The sequence below is a fragment of the Lonchura striata genome, chromosome Z, assembly GCF_050655825.1.
Source record: "Lonchura striata isolate lonStrDom1 chromosome Z, ASM5065582v1, whole genome shotgun sequence".
Taxonomy (NCBI): Eukaryota; Metazoa; Chordata; class Aves; order Passeriformes; family Estrildidae; genus Lonchura; species Lonchura striata.
In genome coordinates this window covers 45,363,672-45,384,503 of record NC_140740.1, presented here as the reverse complement: position 1 = coordinate 45,384,503, position 20,832 = coordinate 45,363,672, and the positions used below count along the sequence as shown (strand labels likewise).

General features: G+C 41.8%; 1 protein-coding gene across 17 annotated transcripts in view; it reads right to left on the bottom strand.

Annotated features, from left to right (window-relative positions):
• Positions 1-573: 573 nt before the first annotated feature.
• CELF4 (CUGBP Elav-like family member 4) overlaps positions 574-20,832 on the bottom strand; it is a 708,055-nt gene continuing 687,796 nt past the window's right edge. For 12 of the 17 annotated variants that reach the window (XM_085567782.1, XM_021538929.4, XM_021538930.4 and 9 more), the window contains one exon: positions 14,320-15,843. The gene's annotated coding sequence lies outside the window, so the exon portion shown is untranslated. Of the gene's footprint in view, positions 735-14,319; positions 15,844-17,712; positions 17,801-20,832 lie in introns of those variants that run through there. The other 5 variants (XM_085567781.1, XM_021538931.4, XM_021538925.4 and 2 more) reach the window with 3 other exon arrangements.

Genomic DNA, 20,832 nt, shown 5'->3' with positions numbered 1-20,832 from the left:
GGTTTAGGTAGCTGGTGGCCTGGTGGGGGCAGTGGCATTTGCCAGCCAGCCATCTGAGAGGGTGCCTTTTGTTCAAGACCCAATCTGACAGTTTCAGTAAAAGTTGTCTCTGAAGCCTTGAAAAGCAGCTGTTCCTCCCCACTGGCTGGACAGGAATTTAGGTGTTTCCTTTATTCACTGCCTAGAACTTACATATAGGTGAGATCCAGCAAAATTATCCCTCTACTTCCTTCTGTGAGGCTGAGGTCTGTAGGGGATCCAAAAGTGTTGACTGGATCCACTTGGACTCTGAGCAACTCTTGTTAAGCCCCCAATGCCAGGAACAAGGACCTCCTTTCCTCTCTGTATGCTTACATGTTCTGACTCCCCTCTGCTTTTCTGCCAATGCTGGCATGTGGAGGGAAGCACTTGGATGCAGTTTCCCACACCTTGGTATCAAATCCTCTGAGAAAGGGTCAGTTCAGGTGGACAGTTCAATGTTGCATCTCAGTCTGCAGCCAAGAAGGGCAGAAAGGAGCAGACTCATGGCTGCAGTGCTCAAGGAGGAAGTGAAGGTTTGGGGTTTGGACCTCAGTGCTGGTCTTTGTCACAGGTTTTGTGCATGCAATCTGATGATGCAGTCAGGTCTGATGACTAGAGCTCTGCTGACCCAAATGGTGATGATCTCAGGTACAGATGTTGGTATTGGTAGCTATATGGGACCATTTCCACTAGAACAACGACTGAAGTGATGCCTGCAATGAAATAAAACAGAATATCTACAGACAAACCATGCTGCAGTGTCCTGGGCACATGTTCACTCCATGTCTTGTCCACTCGCCACAAGCAGAGGAAGAGTTTCCCTGCCCAGCTTCTACACACTGACTTCTTCCAAGGTGCTTCACAGAGGAGACTCAAGAGCTGCGCTTTGCCTGCAACTCTTGCTCAGAGTTTGTGGAGAAGAGTGAAATGTGAAGGATAAAGAAACACTAGTATTTATCAAGAGTTGGTTGTCTGGTTGTTGTCGATTTGTTTGTTTTTTCTCATATTTTTATAGTGGGGGGACGGGGGTGGAGGAAAGACTTTTGCTTGAAAATTTGTCACATTGGGGTGTATGAGGCAGAGAAACAAAATGACGTCTTACAACCATGGTCCAAGACCAGTCCTGTGTGAAGACACCTGGTGCTGGGGAGGGTTTTTGATGCCTGCTGTCACAGAGGCCGTGGCTGTTCTCTAAATCCCTCCCTCTGCCCTCGCTGCCATGGTCCAGCGCCTCCTCAGGGAGTAGACAGAAGTAGTGAGGGAAGCTGCTGCCATTTATCCCCACAGTTTATTACCACCCCTTCATTCCTGCAGCAGAGGGGGGAACCTCTGCCTGTCTCTGGAAGTCTGGCATCTCATCAATTTTCCTTGGTCTGCTCTTCAGACTCCCCTCCATCCCCCCGCAGTGTGAGGATGCCCATGACAGGGACTGAGGATGCAGAAGCACGTGTCAGGACCTGAGGACACCATGGCAGTGTTTTCAGAGCTCATTTACCAGTGCCTGAATCCCTATTCTCCTCCAGGCAGATGGCTCAGCTTTCTCACACCTCTCCCCCAGTTTCTTTGCTCTCCAAGCGCTACTTGTGGGAGTTGAAAGAGAAGTGACAGAGCCCAAGTGAAAGAGGAAAATACAGTCTGTGTCTCTGAAAATGTAAAAGAGACCCTTCTGTGTATTTTGTTCCACTCCTGATACTCATTCCTGTCCCCAAATGAACTGCTGTGACCAACTGCACGGAGAATTTTGCTCCAAAAGTGCAGTGGAGATGAGAAAAAAACTAAGGGGGCAGGGGATGGTTGGATGGGAAACAAAATGACTCCTGTGCGGTTGGCACAGGGAATTTTCTTTGACATAAACTTTATTTTGGGTGACAAGGCTTAACATCTTCCTTAATGCTGCTTCCTGCATTTCAGGTCTCTCATTGGAGGCTGCAGTCTCTGGAAGCTGGTGGTGTTCCCCTGTGTGGTACGTGTGTATTTTGTGACAGTGTCAGGCATCCTGACATTTAGGCAAAGCACTTCCTAGTGCTGTTTCCCTCCTTCCTAGTGGCAGGAGGGGCTGGGCTGGAGCCCTCCACGCTGCCCTGTTTCACTGGGATTAGCAACTTCTTTCAAATCGTTCTGTAAGATGCACTCCTGGCAATCGCTGTCCACATGTGCTTGGGCTGGACAGAGTTTAAGAAGTAGGTTGTGTGGAATAAGGTAACTCTGAGTTTTGCTGACAGAATTATCCCTTGTAACCATGTGAAGGTTTTCTGCAGCCACCAGAGCTGTTGTGAATTTTTAATGAATTTGAAAACCATGCCTCAAGCTCGGTTTCTCCAGAGACTTGGTCTGTAACAAAGAATCACCTCCAGGAACACCCAGCCTAGAAAAGGAATATGGGGTGGTTCGGGTATATCCAAATTGTGTCTGTTCAAACACTGTTGCTAAGAAAATTCTGCTGCTCTCCAGTTTTGACCATCTGATGAAAGCTTACATGTAAGACAATTAAGGGCACATATTTTAGGCTGAGTGGTTGCCTGGATTTTTGTATAATCTGTGTAGGTGAGGGGATATAAGATCAAGGTACATGTCAATATAAAAGACAATAATTTCTGTGGAATTCTGCTCTCCCAGTTCTGCTCTCCACCTCATTATTTTCAGCCTTCCTCTGATGAGCTAACCAACCTCTGTAGAACTGTGGTAGCAAACAGGAGGGCAGAATATTGTGTATGTTGTCTGTCAGGCACTGTCACTGAGGTGACCTGAATAGATGTTATGTATTGGTTTTGTTTTTGTTGTTGTTCCTCAGCTTGATTTTAAGCTTTGTGGGCAACACCATTTTGTCTGTGTTCCTGCAGTGAAGGGTTTTAGGTACACACACAGAGTGTGACAATTCAGATTACGACCACTGGACAAGGAAAGATCTTTCTTGCTGAAATATTTTTCACAAAGGTCCATCCTGATTCCTGCTCCATTGTTCAACTCCTTTGTAATCATTAGTAAGGAAAAGCATTTATTTTTGAGCTTGCTAGACTTAAAGGACCTGATTATTGGTTGTACATGTCAAGGTCCATGTGAATTGCTTCAATACCTGACAAGACTCAGTTTGTGTAAGCAATTCTTCCATTCTCCCATCCTGTGCCATTGGTTCTTTTCTTTCAACAAGTGCCATTTTCCATGAAATACTGAAATATCTTGCTAGCTAGAGACTTTTCTGCCAAGTTTTTCTGCTTTCAAACAGTTTTCTCCATTAGAAGTTTACATGTTTTCAATTTTGTGGCCCTGTCTGGGCTGAAAAATGTAGGTTTTGCAGGCTGGATTTTTTTTTTCTTTTTTCCTTTTTTTTTTATTTTTTTTTTTATTTTTTTTTCCCCTCAGTGTGGTCTGCTATAGAGGTGTGTGGGAGATTTGGCTCCTTCCTTCTTTCCCAGCAAAGATCAAGTAGGTCAAATGATACCAATGATGTTGTAACTTCATTTTTACTCCTTCAAATCCCCACCAGCCTCCTGGACTTGACTTTACAAGTCCTTTCATGTCACTTCAGACTGTAGTAGGAGGAAGTGAAAATTACGGGCCACAGGCAGGGTTCCAAAAAAGTGCTGTCTCTCTCTCAGAAAGGGGCTGGCACCTTTCCATGGGCCTTCATTGTATTTTATAGCCATACTACAGTATTTAACAGCATAATTTAGTAAGTGTCGGTACTGCGTTGTGGAGTGCGGAGAAACTGTCTTATTCAACCCCTGGCGATGTGTGCTGATTCAAATAATGCACCGTGAGGTAAAGTTAATGTTTTCTGGAAATGGAATTGGAGTCAGAAATGCCCTTTTTGACCATCAGCATAAATACTGTTGTCATCCTGATCAGCAAGCAGAATTCAAAATCTTTTGCCCTTAAAGAGTGACTCTCTCTCATGGTTTTAATTAATACCTCACCAATATATTAAGTAATTGAAGAAAATCAAAGTCCTTGCCATAGATTAAAATCATATCCTAAAAGTATCTGAAGACCTACTGCAATACAAAATATTACTGACACTGTTTCTTACCCTTTGACTACAGTGCCTCTTCATTCCTTATGTGCTTTTAATGCTTGGGGGAAGATAGGTCTGGCTGGGATCCTAGATTGCCATCTGATTTAGGGCTGGGAAAACAATGGCTCTTCTGGGCTGTCACAGAGACCATTTCGTGTTTACCTCGGCTGTGCAGCTGCCATCTGTGTCTTACTTTGATTATCTGGGAGGTCAGCTGTCAAATGGAGTAGGAGGAGGCAACAGTTACATAAGAAGCTGGTCAGATATCATCTCCTGAAGAGATTTTAATATGTTCTTCAGACCAGAATGCTGCAATAGTCCATCATAATTTCTATTTGCCTTACCAGAGTCTGTATTTGGATTAAAAAATCCAACAACCCAAGCATCAAATCCATGTTAAAATCATTCATCACACTTTCAGTCAAAATGTCAGGCCTTTCCTGCAGAACTGGTGCAGTTTGGTTTATGCAATATTGATTTCTGACTAGAAGCCAGGTTTAAGCTGAAGTTTCCTCTGCCTGTCAGCCAGGGAGCAGTGGGATTTCCCTTAGCTTAGAGCTGAGGATTGTGTCTGGAACGTGTGAATACCTCACAGATGGTACAGGTAGACCAGGCGTAGTGAGGAAAGGCAGTGAGGGATTATCCCAGGGTACATCTGGGAAGCCACCTATTCTCCACTGAGTGGAACTGGAGCTGCCGTGTGGGCCAGAACAGTTCCTCATAATGTGCACTGAGGTCCTGGTCTCTCTGCATACCCCAGTATTTCTCTGGGTGACTGCTTTTGTGCTCACCACTCACTCTACCCACACTGGTTTTCCTTGAAGAGAAATCCAGTCCAGAAAGGAGATGCAACAAACTCTGGTCCATCTACCACAATGGTGAGGAGAAGGGTGCCTTGGTTGCCAGTACCCACAGCACAGGTGTGATTGTGGTTGTACAAATTTACCTGTGTAGCCTTTAATAGCTTTATTTTGTGAGAAAAACAAGGGACATACCCAGAATACCCCAGTCTGATCTCAGTAGGAGGCTGGGTGAGAAAACCACAGAGGTCCTTCCCATTAGCACAGCCATGATCTGGGGACTACACCTGTTCTCATGGGGAGATTCAGAGGGTTGGTGTCTATTGTGGTGACATACCCACACATCTGTGTACACCTGCAACAACCACAGGACCACAGAATCATGAAGCATCCCATGTTGTAAGAGACCCAGAAAGTTTATGTGGTCCAAATTTTCATGGGAAAGGGATCTTAGACAAGATTATCTAGCACCTGGTGGAATACAATGGCATGTTGAAAACTTCCAGTGATGGAGACTCTACCACATCCCTGGGGAGGTTGTTCCAGTGATATGTAGTTTTCACTGTAAAAAATGTCATTCCTATGTTGAGAACAAATTTATCCTGGTGCAACTCGTACTTGTTCTCCTTTGTCTTCTCCTGAGGCTTCTTGTGAGAAGTGTCTGTCTTCTTTGTAGGCATTTAAAATTAACAGCGTAATTCCTCTCTAGCCTTCACCTGAAATTGTCAAAGCAAGCAGGGCTGTGTTGTAACAAGAATTAGCTAGCTGGGCAATGAACTCTTTATTTTTAGAAGTGTTCTTTGTAAATCTCAAAACCAGTATGAGGCAAAGGCATATGCCATTTCACAAATGGGTAAAGTGATGTAACCCAGAAATGGTGCGGAGCAGCACTGCCACAGGCTAAACACTGGTCCATAACCTCCTCTCAAGATGGCATGTGGCTTGGTAACTGTCCAGCTTCACCATCTGCAGAGACTGAAATTCAATTGCTGTTAATGAGAATGAAATTATGGCGATATTAGCATAATTAAAATGAGAAGAATCCTAGTTCGGGGATGATTGATACTCCTGGAAAGCTGTGATTGGAGGCAGAAAAGGCAGGTCTAAGACTGTTGGCTCAGATGTTATTTACCTGCATGATTTCTCCAGGTATGGGGGGGAGAATGTCCTCAACAAAAAAGGCAAAAAAAAAAAAAAAGAATAAAAGCTTAATATGGCTAGTGACTGGTATTAAATAAATGATGCATGTTGGCATAGCGATAGATGAGAATAGCGGAAAACACATTGTGAAAGGAACCAGAAGAATTGCTCTCATAAATCTCCCCAAACTATTCCAGTCTGAGAGAGGCTTGAAACTAAGCAGGTTACTAGGAGCAAAATGAAGGGGCTTTAGAAGAAGCCCATGACCCTGTAGGTTCATTGACACAAGTTTTACCTGTGTGTCCACCCTCTTAGAAGAGGAGAAATGTGTGGCCAGGGAAAGGAAAGGGTTGTTGAAGTGTGACATTGCCACTTGGGTTGTTTGTCTCTTGGGTTTTATTTTTTATTTGAGGCAGGTTAAAAGAGCTCCAGGTGTTCTCTCTAGAAAGAAAGAGATTAGAAGGCAACATTAATCAAGTTTACAACATATTCAAACAAGTAGATAAAGAGGAAAGAAAAAAATACCCTGAAATGCTTTTGTAATGAATGCATATTTTAGCTGAAGAATTCACAGTGGTCGACATATATATATGCAAAACTAGGGTTAGAAGACAAAGTGGGATTATTTTCAAAGCTCATAAATAATTTAACTGTTGGAAGGAAAATGCAGAGGTTTCTGTTGATCTTATTGCCAAAGAAATGACTTTAGGCCTGATAAGGCAAAGGGCTAAAGGTGTTTTCACACAGAATAATGACAGAGCATAGCTGTTTGTCTATTACAGCTTGTCACACCAATCATGAATTTTATTGAGGAAAAGATGGGCATGTTGGGACATTCTGATATTCTGGCTCCTTTGACACACTGAAATGGCAGTTTCATGTTGACTTTTGTAAGGTGTTCACTGAAAACAGTTGTAAATGTTCCTATTAACTTATTTTCCTGCAGAAAGAGGCCATCATTGAATGCTTTTCACAACCCCAGATGGAAAGACATGGGAGGAGCTTTATAAAAGACCAGCCACTGGAAAAGTTTGTGGAGCAGTGTACCTTCTTCATTGGTGTTTCCAGTCACCATGAAAACAGTGCCATTTCACAGTGACCAGGGAAGGTAATACAAGAACCCAGTGATCTGTTTAGCATGTGCAGTGCTGCATGCTGCCCCCAGATTCACTTGGTCTCCATACCAGTCACATCGTACATTAGTCATGCAGTGAAATGGCTGAAGATCTTGAATCTCTGATCCATACCATTTCCGTTCATGCCATGTGATGCTGACCAATACCTGTCCCTCTGTCTCGAATTCCAGTTTTGTCCCTCTTCTATATTTGTCTTTGAATTTATATTTCCAGAGAGTGGGAGAAGCTGGATTGACATCCCTTGAATCTTACTTTCCTGTGAACCTGGGGCCTCTTGGCCTTAATACACCTCAAGTCTTTTGGCTGGGGAGTTACTGCTGCTTGCCTTGTGGAGGTGCACAAAAACACCAACACGTCTCTCCTGCATGCAGTAACTGACCATGTGTGCCCTCTCTGAAGCTATTTCAAACAGAGAGTACAAACCATGGCTAATCTGTTTCACTTCCCGCTTCACTTGGCTTCTCTCAGTCACTACCTCCCTGATTTACTGGTTTCCATCTGCAGGGAAGCTGTTTCTTAATTTAGCCAGGTGTAATGCGTGTAATGCTTGTCCATGACCATCCGCTCGTCACCTGTGGGACAGGCGAGGCGACTCTGCATGCTCAGACCCTGGAGGACCAACCATTGAGAAGTGACATCTCACTCTTTTCCTGGGTCCCCAGCTGAAAGTGCAACAAAAGTCACCAGCTGGGCCTTGTGAGAGTGACAGGAACCCCTCTGATCCAGGACCACCAAAAACTTCACATGATCTGGGTAGAGGCAAAACATTGTCCAGTCAGGCCGAATTTGTCCTCTCACCCCAGTTGCAGACTTCGGCCTTCTGTTCTTCACTGTTTGTGGTTTGTGGGGAGGAAATGCTCCTTTAAATCTGGCATGTGAAAACCTATCTTAAAATTTGGCATTTAGTTGCATCCAGTAAAACTGGATTTGAACTATAAGTCTTTCAGGCAAATGTGTTGTTTTATGTGGATTCCTTACTTCTAAGAAAAATAAAACACCTTAGAGGGCCAGTATCTCACTCAAACTCAGCCCCCTCCCAGCACTGCAAAAGCTTGGTAATCAAAGAGAGAAAATACTAAATAAAGCTTTAAGAAAATACTTATTAAAGCTTTAAGGTCAGTTTTTAGGCTGGCAACTGATAGGCGTAAATAAACCAGGTACAGGACAGCTCCTGCTTACGCTAGAGAGCTTAATCTGCAGACCCAGGTAGATCTCTAGCTCTTTATCCCAGTTTGGCTCAGGTTGTTCTGTACAACCAGAAGAGAGCAGGATTTTTGACTGAGTGGGATATTTAGGCTGGGCAGAGGAGTCTGATGACTGTTCTCACACATAGGGTCAGGTTGCTCTCCTCAGTTCTCTATGTGTCACAGTCTAAATCTCATGTTTCGTCTCTTATTCTACACTTGGCTGCTTGCTGCTAGTCAGTTAGCAGAGTTATGTGCAGATACTGAGATCCTTCTTGGCATTTAGGCTCTGGAACACTAAAATTAGAGGTGTTTGGGATAGCTATCCCTTGGAGTTAGGTGAGTTGGGTCTAGAAGGGAAAATGTCTCATATCAGTGTCTGGACTGACAAAACAGTGTCCAGATTGCCCTCAAAACAAATCAGCCTGCACCCCAGAGCAGCCTGGATCTGCTGCACTGTGTGACTTGTGGTGCAAAGTGTAGTTTGATGGTTACTGTGAGAAATCTGTGTGATCCTGCTTGTGCTAGGGTTGCTACAGGAGGCAGCAGCAACAGAAAAGACAGAGTGGAAGGGGCTAAAACAAGGATAAGTTGGGCTGACACTTTTCGTCTGTGCTTGTGTGCCATTGTAACAGCGGCTGGGGGCTTTGAATGGCTTGGCTTAAAAAAGACATTGCTAATGTCTAACACTTGATGACAGATGTTTCACCAATGCTGCTAGGCCCATTGTCTCACTTAATAGCTCTTTGTTCTAGCTGAAAGAAGGTAATTGTTTCTTGTAGGAGTTGGTAGGAGGATCTGTGTACAATATGCATTCTGACAACCGTTCCAGTTTTGGAGCCTGCTCTGTAGCTCGCTGAAGCAGAATCATCTCTCATCCTCTGTAGGAGGGAATTACAAAGGAGGCATCACAGTCATGATGCCTAATTTGTGGGTGTTCTGCTATCTGGTAGGACTCGCCACACTGAATTAGGCAATTGCATTCTCTGCACTGTCTGTGGAAGAAAATAAAATATGTGATATGATCTGCCTCAAAGGGTGAAAAGAAATCTAGGGCCTCTCTCTCTCTCTTGAGAGAGGGGGAGAGGCACCCATTTCTGGGATGTCAGGCTGAGGTTCCCCACTGGGGAGAGCTTACCTACCCACTCACCAGCTGACTGCAAACCTTCATGTTTGTATCTATTCTTTTTGAGCGCTGAAAGCAATGGCAGCAACCCAGCAATGAATACACCCCAAGAAAATGCTGCAAGGTGCAGACTAAGGAGTACCAAGGGGAGAGCCAGTGTCCCATACAATGTATATCATATTCAGGAGTGGTGTTAGGAGCCTGGGTCTCCTGGGAGAGGTTATAGAGTCACCCACTTCTTGATGCCATTTCTATTTCCACTTTTCTAAATAAGACAAGGCAGATCAATGAGAGGAGTTGTGAACACCTCCCTGGACTGACCTACCATTTTATAATCAGGGCCATCTTCTGTGTCGCAGGAGTCTCAGGGGGCAAATTTCTTCTGGACGGGGAAGAGTCTAACCTGCTCTTCTTGTGTCTCCTGAGAATGGGCTGTACCCTGCAAGGCTGCTGCTTAGATGGGGAGGGCATGTGCTTACCTATACCTGTGCAAGGAAACACCTTCCCCCATCTTGCTTGCTGGAGGTGGTCTGTGCCAAGTTCAGAACTTACCAGACTGAGACCCAGAATTCAGGATAGCTCATGAATGCCATGGTGAGAGGATGTTTGCTTCGAGGGTGTTTCTTCCCCCCAGCATTCATTGCATGTTTACCAGTGCTGACGTTACAGAGGCAGAGGCAATATGGGGAAGATTTCAGGTTGTGTGGGCATTAACAGAAGCTGGCACAATGCTGAGGGCAAGTGTGCAGAGGGATGAGGTTCTGAACAACCTGATCCAGCCTCAGTTTACTGCAGGGACGTTGGACTAGATGACCTTTAAAGGTTCCTCCCAACTCAAAACAATTCCATTTTTCTATGAAACACAAGAATGACCTCATACCCTTAATAAATGTTACACAAGGGCTCTGATTTGAAACCTTCTGAGTGTTTTCTGGGGATGTGTTTGCTCTAATGTGTGTGTTTGCTGTAGTGAGAGAGAAGCAGTGGTATTGAGAACTGTTTTAAGAACTGATTTTCTCAACAAGTAGACAGCAATACTATTCCAAAAGACATTTTCAGGCCTCAACAGTTGGCTGCTTTGAGTTTGCAAGCTATTCCCATTTAATTTGCTCTGGAGTGGCAGGACAAGTCTGGCTGTTTCAAATGACCTTTTCTAAGGGGCATTACTAGGGAAGAGCATCAGCAGCTTCCTTCTCCAAGTGGTGCAGAGCACAATCTTCAGCTCACAGTGTTACGCTGAAGCACCTGGTGATGAGTTTCCCCATCTGCCAATCCCCCTGTGATGTGTGAGTTATTTCTGGGATCACAAACACCCTTTCATGGTTCTACACCTATGGGACAGTTGCTGCCCTCAGATCATATTTGGGACTGGGAGAAATGTGCTTCTGGAAACTGAAATATTGGAGATGAAGAAGTCCTGACCTTGCTTTGCAAGGACATTTCCAAACATTATTTTAATATTTGTTATACAAAGGGAAAACAGGCAGAACTCTGAAGCCTTGTTCAAAGTCCATATCATCCTTTTAATAAAATAAAGTTTGCTAATGAACATCTGCCTGGAGTGGGAATGGAATGGAGGTGGGAAGAGGAATTGTTTCACCTTGTGTGTGCAGGAATGCTAATATGGAAAAGTGACTCCAGGAGAGTATGAACTGCTTTCTTAGGGAGATGAAAATGTGATTATTGGTTGAGGTGTCCTCCTGGAACTCCCTAAAGAATGACAGCAAACCACACCCTGTTCTTGTATCAAGGATTGCCTTCAACTACTCATGGGTATAGGACTGAAGTTTGCTATAGTCACAGTGGTACCAAGGAGCACATTGGTGAAAGATGAATGTTTGACCTTTTTAAAAACCCTTTAGTTTACTGTAATGTGGCTTAGCAGCTACACACTAGAGAGAGGAGCCAGCATCAAACATGCAGTGGCTTTTGAACCTCTGTAATATGGTGTTTTGTGTGCATGCGCACACAGACATGCAGCTACAGGCTTTCAGATAGACCTGGTCTCTCTCTTCATTGTCATTGCTTCAAACTGGGATGTTTCTTTGGATAATTGCCTGCCCCAACAACACAGCCCCATGCCGAAACAGGCTTGTGCTGCAATTTGCTTTGCTTTACAGCACTTGCAGTGTAAATGGATGAATGTCTTCTGGAGAGAAGAATGGAGTCTCTCTGAGACAAGCACTTAAATCAAGGCTGGTATGTCTGTACGACCCAGAGAAGGGTGTTTTAACCAGCTCTTAGACCATGTCTACACTTATGCTTCAGCCCATTGTGCTCTAGTCTGTGCCTCTACCACAACCGGAGAGCTGAGTATGGCCAGTACCCATCACTTGCAGTGTGGTGACAGCAAACTTGCTTTATTTCCCAGCACACCAGTGTAAACGAACCTCCAGTGGGCTGACAGCCTTGTGGTGCTTCCCTATTCACTGGGGACTGAACTTGGAGATTCGAGCACTTTTTGAGATTGTAGTGTAATGCATGGGGGTGTCCTGGGACAAAGATCAGGACAAGGCATGGTCTCTCTTGAGTCACTGGTTGTCCCTGCTTGTCCTCACACCCAGTTTCCCCAGTCAAGTAAGGTTTCTCTGCAAAGTGTAACATTTTTGGGGTATTGACCTAAGTCATAGAGTCATCTTTAATAGTGTTTCCTGGTCTCCCTTTGGGAGCTGATTGTCCTCCAACACTGGATATTTTATCTGCTGTGTATTGCAGGGTACCTGAAACAAGACAAAATCTTGTCTCACAATCATCAGTCAACAGCCCCCAGCTGTATCTCATTGGCCAGAAGTGTTCCCAGCTGGATGCCCTAGGGTTGCAGCCCATCCTGCTTGGATGACAGGGATGTGTTGCAGATCTGTCAGGATGTGACTCACACTGCAGACACACAGCATCTACCTCAAGCAGGGTAGGGAAGAGCTCTGGGGACACTGAAGGTCACAGAGGAGGATATGGAAGGTGATCTGAGAATTGGGGAGACAATCAGGCGGCACCTTTTAATTCTCCCTTTGCTATGCCAATTTGGGAAGTTGAGTCTTCCCTGTTTGTTGTGAGGTTTTTCTCCTTCCGGTAGTGATTTTCATCAGACCTTCCCCACACTTTATTCTCAGCCTGGTCTAGGTAAGAGGCTGTGCTTTTTCTGCAGCTCAGGACAGGATGCTGAATAAGTTTTGGAATAGAAACCTCGTCTATTGGAAATCTAGTCCTCATTTTCTCTCTCAGTAGCATCTGAGACCAGTTCCCACATTTCTAGTCTACCCTGTGCTCTGCAGATCATCTTCTCTGCTGAAAAGCAGGGTTAGGTTTGGTGTATGTGCTCTTCTGTATTTGCCTTTACCTTCAGAAGAAAATCAAATACTGACCATGTTCACTCCTGATATTCATCATCTTATTTATATTTCATTTATTTCTACTGCCCTGAACAGACTTAAGTAACTGATAGTATTAATAATAGGAGTTTCTACTTACAGAACTCCTTCCTATGGGTTCAAATTATGGACAAGCACATTAGTCTCATTTAGAGGTGGATTTAGCCTGTGCAACTTGTCCAAATGCAGATGTGTCTGCAAGGATCAGGGAGAAAATATAAAGGCTCTGATCTCAGCCCCAACCTCAGCTCAGTGGATCTGTTACAGCCATTTCAGGGGAAAGGAAAATAGCTGTTCAAAAGACAAGATGTGAGGGATGCTGAGGAAGAAATTGAGCCTCATCTCTGGAGAGTGCTGAATTTCACAGGATTTTCCCAAAGCAGCAAAAGGAGCAACATCCTGAGCTTTGGCCTCTATACTTATCAGCATGAAAAAACCATGAGCATGAAATCAAACAACAGGTTTCAAATGGGAGCTACAATGACACTAATTTGTATGTACCATTATTTGATCTTCTAACCTACTAGGTTTAAGGTAAACCACTCTGGAATATCAAGCAGACATTAAATGAAACAGTGTCATTAATTCAATCCAATGAGATACGTTTTATATAACAAAGGGATTTGTTCTGATACTCAAACAATGTATATTAATGAAAGAGTCGAAATAGATTCATTTTGTTCTCAAAGCAAACACATTAAGAAAACCCATCAAGAAGTAAAGAACACAGTGTTTTGTTTTTTTTTTTTTTTTAAACTGTGCTTTATTTAGGGCTAAGCTGGAAAGCGTCATTCAATAATTACAGAAGATTACAAGGAGTTTTAGGGAATTGAGAGTGAAAGAGCAGTTGTATGGAACTGCAGCTGCGTTACACATCTGTACTTCCTAGCTGTGGGCTCAGTTTGCTTCAGTCCTTACTCTGGCAAAATGCTCGTTATATCCCCATGAGAGTTTTGGAAGAGTAAGGACTGCACGGTCAGGCCCAATATGTAATCAAAATTAACATTAAAAAAAAAGAAGAAAAAAAGACAAAAAGGAAAAACAACAAAGAAAGAAAGTTTGAGATTGAGATAAAAAATACTGAAACAAACCAAGAGAATTAACCAAAAACAAGAGTGTAACCAAATAATAATCAAAAAACATTTATCACACTGCTCAATCAATGCAAACAAGTGTGAGAATTATGTAAATCAAGGTTTAAGACTGTGAAAATAAATTATAATAAATATGATATTCTTTAAAATATATGTGTTCTTAAATAATTCATTGTTTTTTCTGAGTCAGATTTTTAAAGCAATGTCTTATTTTTAACTGCTCTAAAGTCATTTACCAAAGATAAATATCGTGCTTTCATTAAATAGTTTTCCTTGTTTTTTCTCTATCATTACAATTAAAAGTCCTACAAAATATGCAAATTTATTTACAGAAAACAGAGCCAGCATCTTTTTTTTTTTTTAAACATCCCCCTGTTTTTCAAAATTCCTTGTAAACAGTTTCAGAAATTCTTCAAAGAGATTGTTTCTTTAGTGTACTTTTTATGTTTTTTTTTTTTAAGGTTTTTTAAAGGTTTTTTTTTTTTTTTTTTTTTTTTTAAGATTAAGGTACTAGGCTAATCCCTTGCCCTGAAGGTTTCTAGAGCAAATATGGAAGCTACTGAAGCATAGGATGATGGGAATTTTGCGGACAGCAGATCATGAAGACATGAAGCGTTTAGCTGTGTTTTGTTGTTCAAGTTAGAACTAACGTCTGATAAAAAGACAGCTGTTTTTTTTTTTTTTTCCCATTTGCATTGTCTACAGAATTGAGTCTTGTCTTGTTTATTTTTTAATAGCTGGAATGCTTGCAGTTAAAAAAGCTGCCAAAATAGCCATTTTTCTCCTTTTTCTCCTCGATAAATAACAGCATCCAACAGCAATTGGCAGAGAGTAGGAATTTATGCTCAATCTAAACTCTACAAAATTACAGTTCTACAACATCTTTGTTTTTAGCATTAACGCTAACTTCTATGTAGTTTTTTTTTTGCTTTTTTGTTTTTTTTTATTTTTATGTTGTCTAATTTTTTCTATTATATAGGTATTTTAAACTTTCTTTTTTAAATTCTGTACAACTATTAGGTTTTTAAATGGGGAGAGTTAGAAGCATTTACAAACCTTTTTGTTTTCCATTTAATATCAACCATCTTTCCTTTCTCTTTTCTATGCCTTTTTATGTACTTAATTATGTATTTATTTATTTACTTTTTTTGCTTTTCATAGATATCCATCTTACCTGCCTTTAACCACGCAATCCTTGCGTATTATACAGAAAACCATATGAAAGCTTCATAGACTCTAATTAATGTATAACCAAAGAACCTCCCAAAGTATCAAAGAACTATTATCTTGCCATTTTAAAAGCATTTAAGCATTTGTAATTTTTTTGTGGTTTTTTTTGGTGTTTTTTGTATTTTTTGTGGGTTTTTTGGTTTTTTTGGGTTTTTTTTGTTTGTTTTTTTTTTTTTTTTAGGTTTTACATATTTCATATAATCGCTCTCAAAAACTGTTTTAGGAACAGCTCAGAGAAAAGGAAAGAACTTCCATATTTTACATACAGCTACAAGTCTGCGGTAAAAAGTTTTGTCCTTTGGTCCCTATATAGCTAAGGAATGACAGATAAAGATGCTCAGAGACTGTTACCATGGGTCTCGCATGGTAACTGCATCCTTGGTGGCAAACAGGCACTCCTTTGCCAGAATCCAGGTTTGCATCTCCTGTTTGAAGAAAAGCCGCTGTGGTGATATCAGTGTCTCTTCAGAAATTCTGGTTCATCTTCCTCCTGCTCTGATTTTACTTTATGTGTCTGTTTGTTTTCAAGCGCATGTCCTTCGAAGTCAGCAGATGTGATACTTTTCTTGAAGAAATGTTACAGTCTAAACAATCAAAGAGAGAATAGGTCTGAAGTCTTCAGCTTGACTGATATTTGCTGATATGTCAAAGATGTAATCCAACAGTTCACTTTTTTTTTAATATATATATACTTTTTTTTTTTTTCTAAATGTGGCCCATTCAGCTGCTGCCCTAAAAAATGAAGAAGATCATTGCAAATTAAGTCAAAAAGGGGAGGGGGAAGTAGGGAAGGTGTAGGGGAATATTTGAGACAGGAGGGGGGAAAAAAAGACCTAAAAATGAAAATTAAATTCAAGCCTGTTCTTTTGGGCCCAATCCTGCTCCCGTTGAAAGTAATGGATGTTTTCTTCTCCCTTCAATTGGGACAGGATGGGGCTTCTGCTTTGGTGTTTTGCTTTTGAAGGCCTTGGCTCTGATTCTGCTCCCACTTTACATCAACAGAAGGATTCCCCTTGACTTCAGTGGGAACTGGATCAAACCCAAAGTAAGCAAGGTAGTCACGATCATGATAAAGTAAAACACAATTGTTCCCATTGGTAATAATAATAATAATATTAATAATAAATCAAAATAAAATTAGGGCATGTCTATGTAAATCTGCATCACTACACATGTGAAGACAGCGGCGTTTTAATTATATTTTTAAGTGCCGCTTTGCTACGCCAGATCACAATCTTGCTTGTCAGGCTTTTGTAGGGTGAAAGGCATCAGGAAAGGGGATATATATGATATTTTAATGGGGTGCCATCTTTGACAGTGTATGTGCTTTCTGTGGAGACATAGCTGCCAATAACATCTACTCCTTTGTGAATGTCAGAAAGTAGGACTTTGAACAGGCAATTTACAGGAGGTTAAATAAAAAAGACTGTTGGAATAAACTTTTTTTTTGGAAAAGAAAAAAAGGTAAAGCTAACATTTCTTAAATAAAAAAAAATATTAAAAAAAATATAATCATGATCCGACTAGGCTTGACATTTAAGTAGGATGCTTAATCATTAAGGATTAGCTCTTATCTCCTTCTAGCAAGCAGGTTCTTCTTACACACTCGGTGATTTATTACATCAAGAAACTTAGAAACTGCAAAAGGTCCACTCTGGTGGAAAAGTGTCATGCGGAATATCAATCCATGCTGGCAGGTTTTCACACTGTTGGTTCAACAAACAGCAAACCGTACACAGCAGTCTAAACAATTACAACACCAAAAATAATAATATAATAAAAAAATAAAAAACACTCGTCAAGGACCCTTTTTCAGTTGTAAACAAAAAGATGCATTTTGCTTTTTGATCTGGATGGGTGTTTTTCCCACTCAATCCCTCCCTCCCTCTAAGCAATTAATTTTTGCCTGGAGTTGCTGTAATATGGCACCTTAGAATTAGGAATTCTTGAAAAGACATACAATGAGGCTTTTCTTGGGGTTGCTTTTTTTGATTGCTATAGTTTGCAAACTACCATTACTATCATTAGTCTTTTTAGTTTGGATTTGGATTTTCCATTTTTGTTTTTTCTTTTTTTTTTTTTTTAATTTTTAGAAAGTGATTTGAAATATCCTAAGGGGAAAAAAAAGGTGTCAATTGAAAAAGGCCCCAATTCTCCGGAAAAAAAAAATAATCACAAGATTTTCAGTGCAAAAAATTAACCACACATTTTTCTCTCTACTTTTTTTTTTTCCAAATTATCTGTAGTTACAACAATCCCATATTTTTTCTAAAGAATTAGGAATCCATCTTTTTTTTTTCCTTCTATGTGACATCTAAAGAAGCATAAAACGCTGACGAGAAATCAAACGACAAATAAAGAAACCACTGCAAGCACCAAAAACAAAACGAAAATGAGCACAGCAAAAAATTGTGGCAGCACAAAGTCAAAAAAGGCACATGTGATCATGACTGGCCAATCATCAACTGATACAACATCCAAGAAAAATGCTTCAATCACGGCACCTGCACGAAACTTGACGGCATGTCATGCAACCAATTCTTAGCTTGTTACATGACGCCATCATGTCACACTTTCAACTTCGAGTTGATTTGAACTTACGGCCTGGGGAACTGTATTCTCCACTTTCATGTCATTACGAGAACTTTTTTCCTAGCTCAGCGCGAGACTGTGGTGGATTTGACTGGCTCTTGGTTGGAATTTGATTGAATGACAAAAGAAGAAAAGATTTTTTATATATATATATTTATATATAGTGTGGAAAAAGGGAAAGGTGGGGAAAGAAGATATATATAAAAATAATAATTAAAAAATGATGTTACAAACACAGCATCAATCAAAAAATTCTAATGGAAATACTTGCCATTAAACTATAGAAAACGAAACAAGAATGAGGGCAAAACAAACCAACTGAATGGAAAGAAAAGAAATGAAAAGAAGAAAAGAAAGTAAAGAAGAACAGAAAAAAAAAAAAGGGTGGAGAAGGCCTAGCCAGAGACACACATAAAACACACTTAAATGTGGACACACGGTCAACAGCAAACAGGAACAGAGCGTGATGCAGCGGCTGTTGAGGAGAGCATGCACTGAATGGATGAGCGCAGACACAGATCGGTTTGCGGAGTCTGGAAAATAAAAACATTCACTGCCAACCAGAATGCTTTTGTTAGCACCGGCCTTCCCCGCACCACCCCCAGCCTCCTGGGCTTCGCTAGAAGGCTGGCCAGAATCCTCCGGGAGCCTCTCCACTGCCTCGCATCGACTTCGGAGCAGGTACCACTCTGATTTGGTTTACATCCCAAGTTTAAAATCATGGGGGAGTAATAGGCCAAGAACTGCTTTGGCTACTGAGAATAAATAAATGAAAAAATAACCCCAAACAAAACAAATAACAACAAAAAAGAAAAACGAAAAGAAAAGCAGCTACTGCTTGTTGCTGCATGTCCATTTAGCAGTTCACAGGATGGCAGGCTCTGAAACAGCAATGCTGGTATGGTGTGGGAAGCAGACTTGTAGGAGGATTTGGATGATACAATGATCCCTAAATCAGCACCATTAAAAGAGGGATATTTCCTCATTTGGCATTTAGCTCTGGCCTGAATTGAAAAGATAATGGAAAACAAAATGGGTAAGATAAAGAGGAAGAGAAAATAGAAGTTCTGGGAAGTTCTGGGAAGGGGAGGGAAGGGAAGGGAAGGGAAGGGAAGGGAAGGGAAGGGAAGGGAAGGGAAGAGAAGAGAAGAGAAGAGAAGAGAAGAGAAGAGAAGAGAAGAGAAGAGAAGAGAAGAGAAGAGAAGAGAAGAGAAGAGAAGAGAAGAGAAGAGAAGAGAAGAGAAGAGAAGAGAAGAGAAGAGAAGAGAAGAGAAGAGAAGAGAAGAGGCAGAAAAGAAAGGGGGAAATAAAAAAACAAAAGGAGAAAGGAAAATAAAAAGCAAAGGAAAAAAAAAACAAACAAACATAAAAACCAAGAAGGAAAAGGAATAAAACCTGCCAGGGATTGGTTGCTACAAACTATAGAAATGCCCTGTTCCTTTCCTGTGAAGGAAAATGTCCCTTTACTGGCCCATGGAGTTTTGCCTTGGTAAACACCAAAAATCACTACACACAATACACTTGTCTCAGTCAGCAGCTCTGCACCCTGTTCCTCAGGTATTGCCTTTCTGTCCCCTTGACAGGGCTCATATCTCTCTTCGCAGCCGATTTCTGAAAAGTCACTGCACATGAATGAAATTTCACCTCATGTTGGGGTGTCACAAGAATATTATTGGCAGTTCTTATTCTGAAGTCATGCATGCTGGCTAGTGAAAATTCCTTCCCTAGCTTTCTGTTTGTTTGTCTTGGGTTTCTTTACTGTTTCTGTGAACTGAAACATGCTTTATTGGCTACAGCAGTTGTGCTTAGCTGACAAGAGATGATGCTGAACTAAGCCCCTGATCTGAGCTCTGGCTTCAGCTCCACACTTTTCCTACAGCTGGCTGCTGTCATGGTTGAAGCTGACTCCTTCCTGATGGCCTGGCCCCAAAGTCTTGCCCTTTGATGATCTGGAAGTGTCAGCCTGAGCTTCCTAAGGTTTGACAAAGACAACAGATGGGTACCCCCAAGGCAGATGCAAGATCTGTGTCTACAGTTATTTCACAATCCAAGATGGGGAAAACTGTCCTTCTGAAGATGGCCCAGGGAAGAACTGTTGTCATTTGTGTCCCTAGGTACTCAAGAACAAATAGTGTCAGCTGTACAGCTCCTGGAAGAGGGAAGATCTCTAGCATCCCTCTTACCCCTCTGGGCTTTCTGGCCATGTCTTAACACAGGAAGACAAGCAGCTGGGGAAGGAAGGAGAGCTGTCAGCACCATCACAGCAAGGCCTGTGTCTTTCCTTACCTCATCTGTGCCATCAGGAAAAGGAAGGGTTAACAGGATTTGATTCAGTGAATGGAGGACAAAGGAGGCAACAGGAATGGGAGAGATCTGGTGGAGATAACAATATCCTGCTCTATTCCTGGGAAGTAGAAACAACAACAAACATCTGCTGTCTGGTGTTGAAATAGCACCAGCTGCAGGATTGGAGTAGAGCTTAGTGGGTAGTGGGTTTACACATGGATGCTTAGATCCAGGCAACTGTCAGGCTGGGGAGAGGTTCTTTGCTATAATTTTACTGAGGAAAATATTTAATGTGCAGAGTGGGAAGGATGAGACTGGTCAATCAAATTACTGCTTTGGAGGTGGTACTACCATCCCTCTGCCTGACCTCCATAGACACCCTCAGACACTGAAGATGAAACACACACACACACATACACACGCGCACACACACACACATACACACGCGCGCACACACACACACACACACACACACAGAGAGAGAGAGAGAGAACGTAAATATGATAAATATGTACAGATGAAGGATTAGGGCTTGCTGAGGCTAAAAAAATAGGAAAAAAAAAAGCCACTTGAAAATATTCTTTCACACCAAAGTTACATGTGGTAATCCTGTCTGCCTAACTTGGGTCTGTATTCCAAGCACCAAATGAAGCTGCTCTTCTAAAGCAGGGGTCTACAGCAGCTACCTAGTCAATGGACAGGAGAAGATACTTTGATAGTCTCTAGGGACATGTCCAAGGTCTTGTTACTGAGCAAACCATAGCCAAATAAATCTAGTAAATGTCCAACTTCTCTTTGGAAGCACTTAAGTGCCTAACATCCTGGGACTGTTCTCCTTGAACC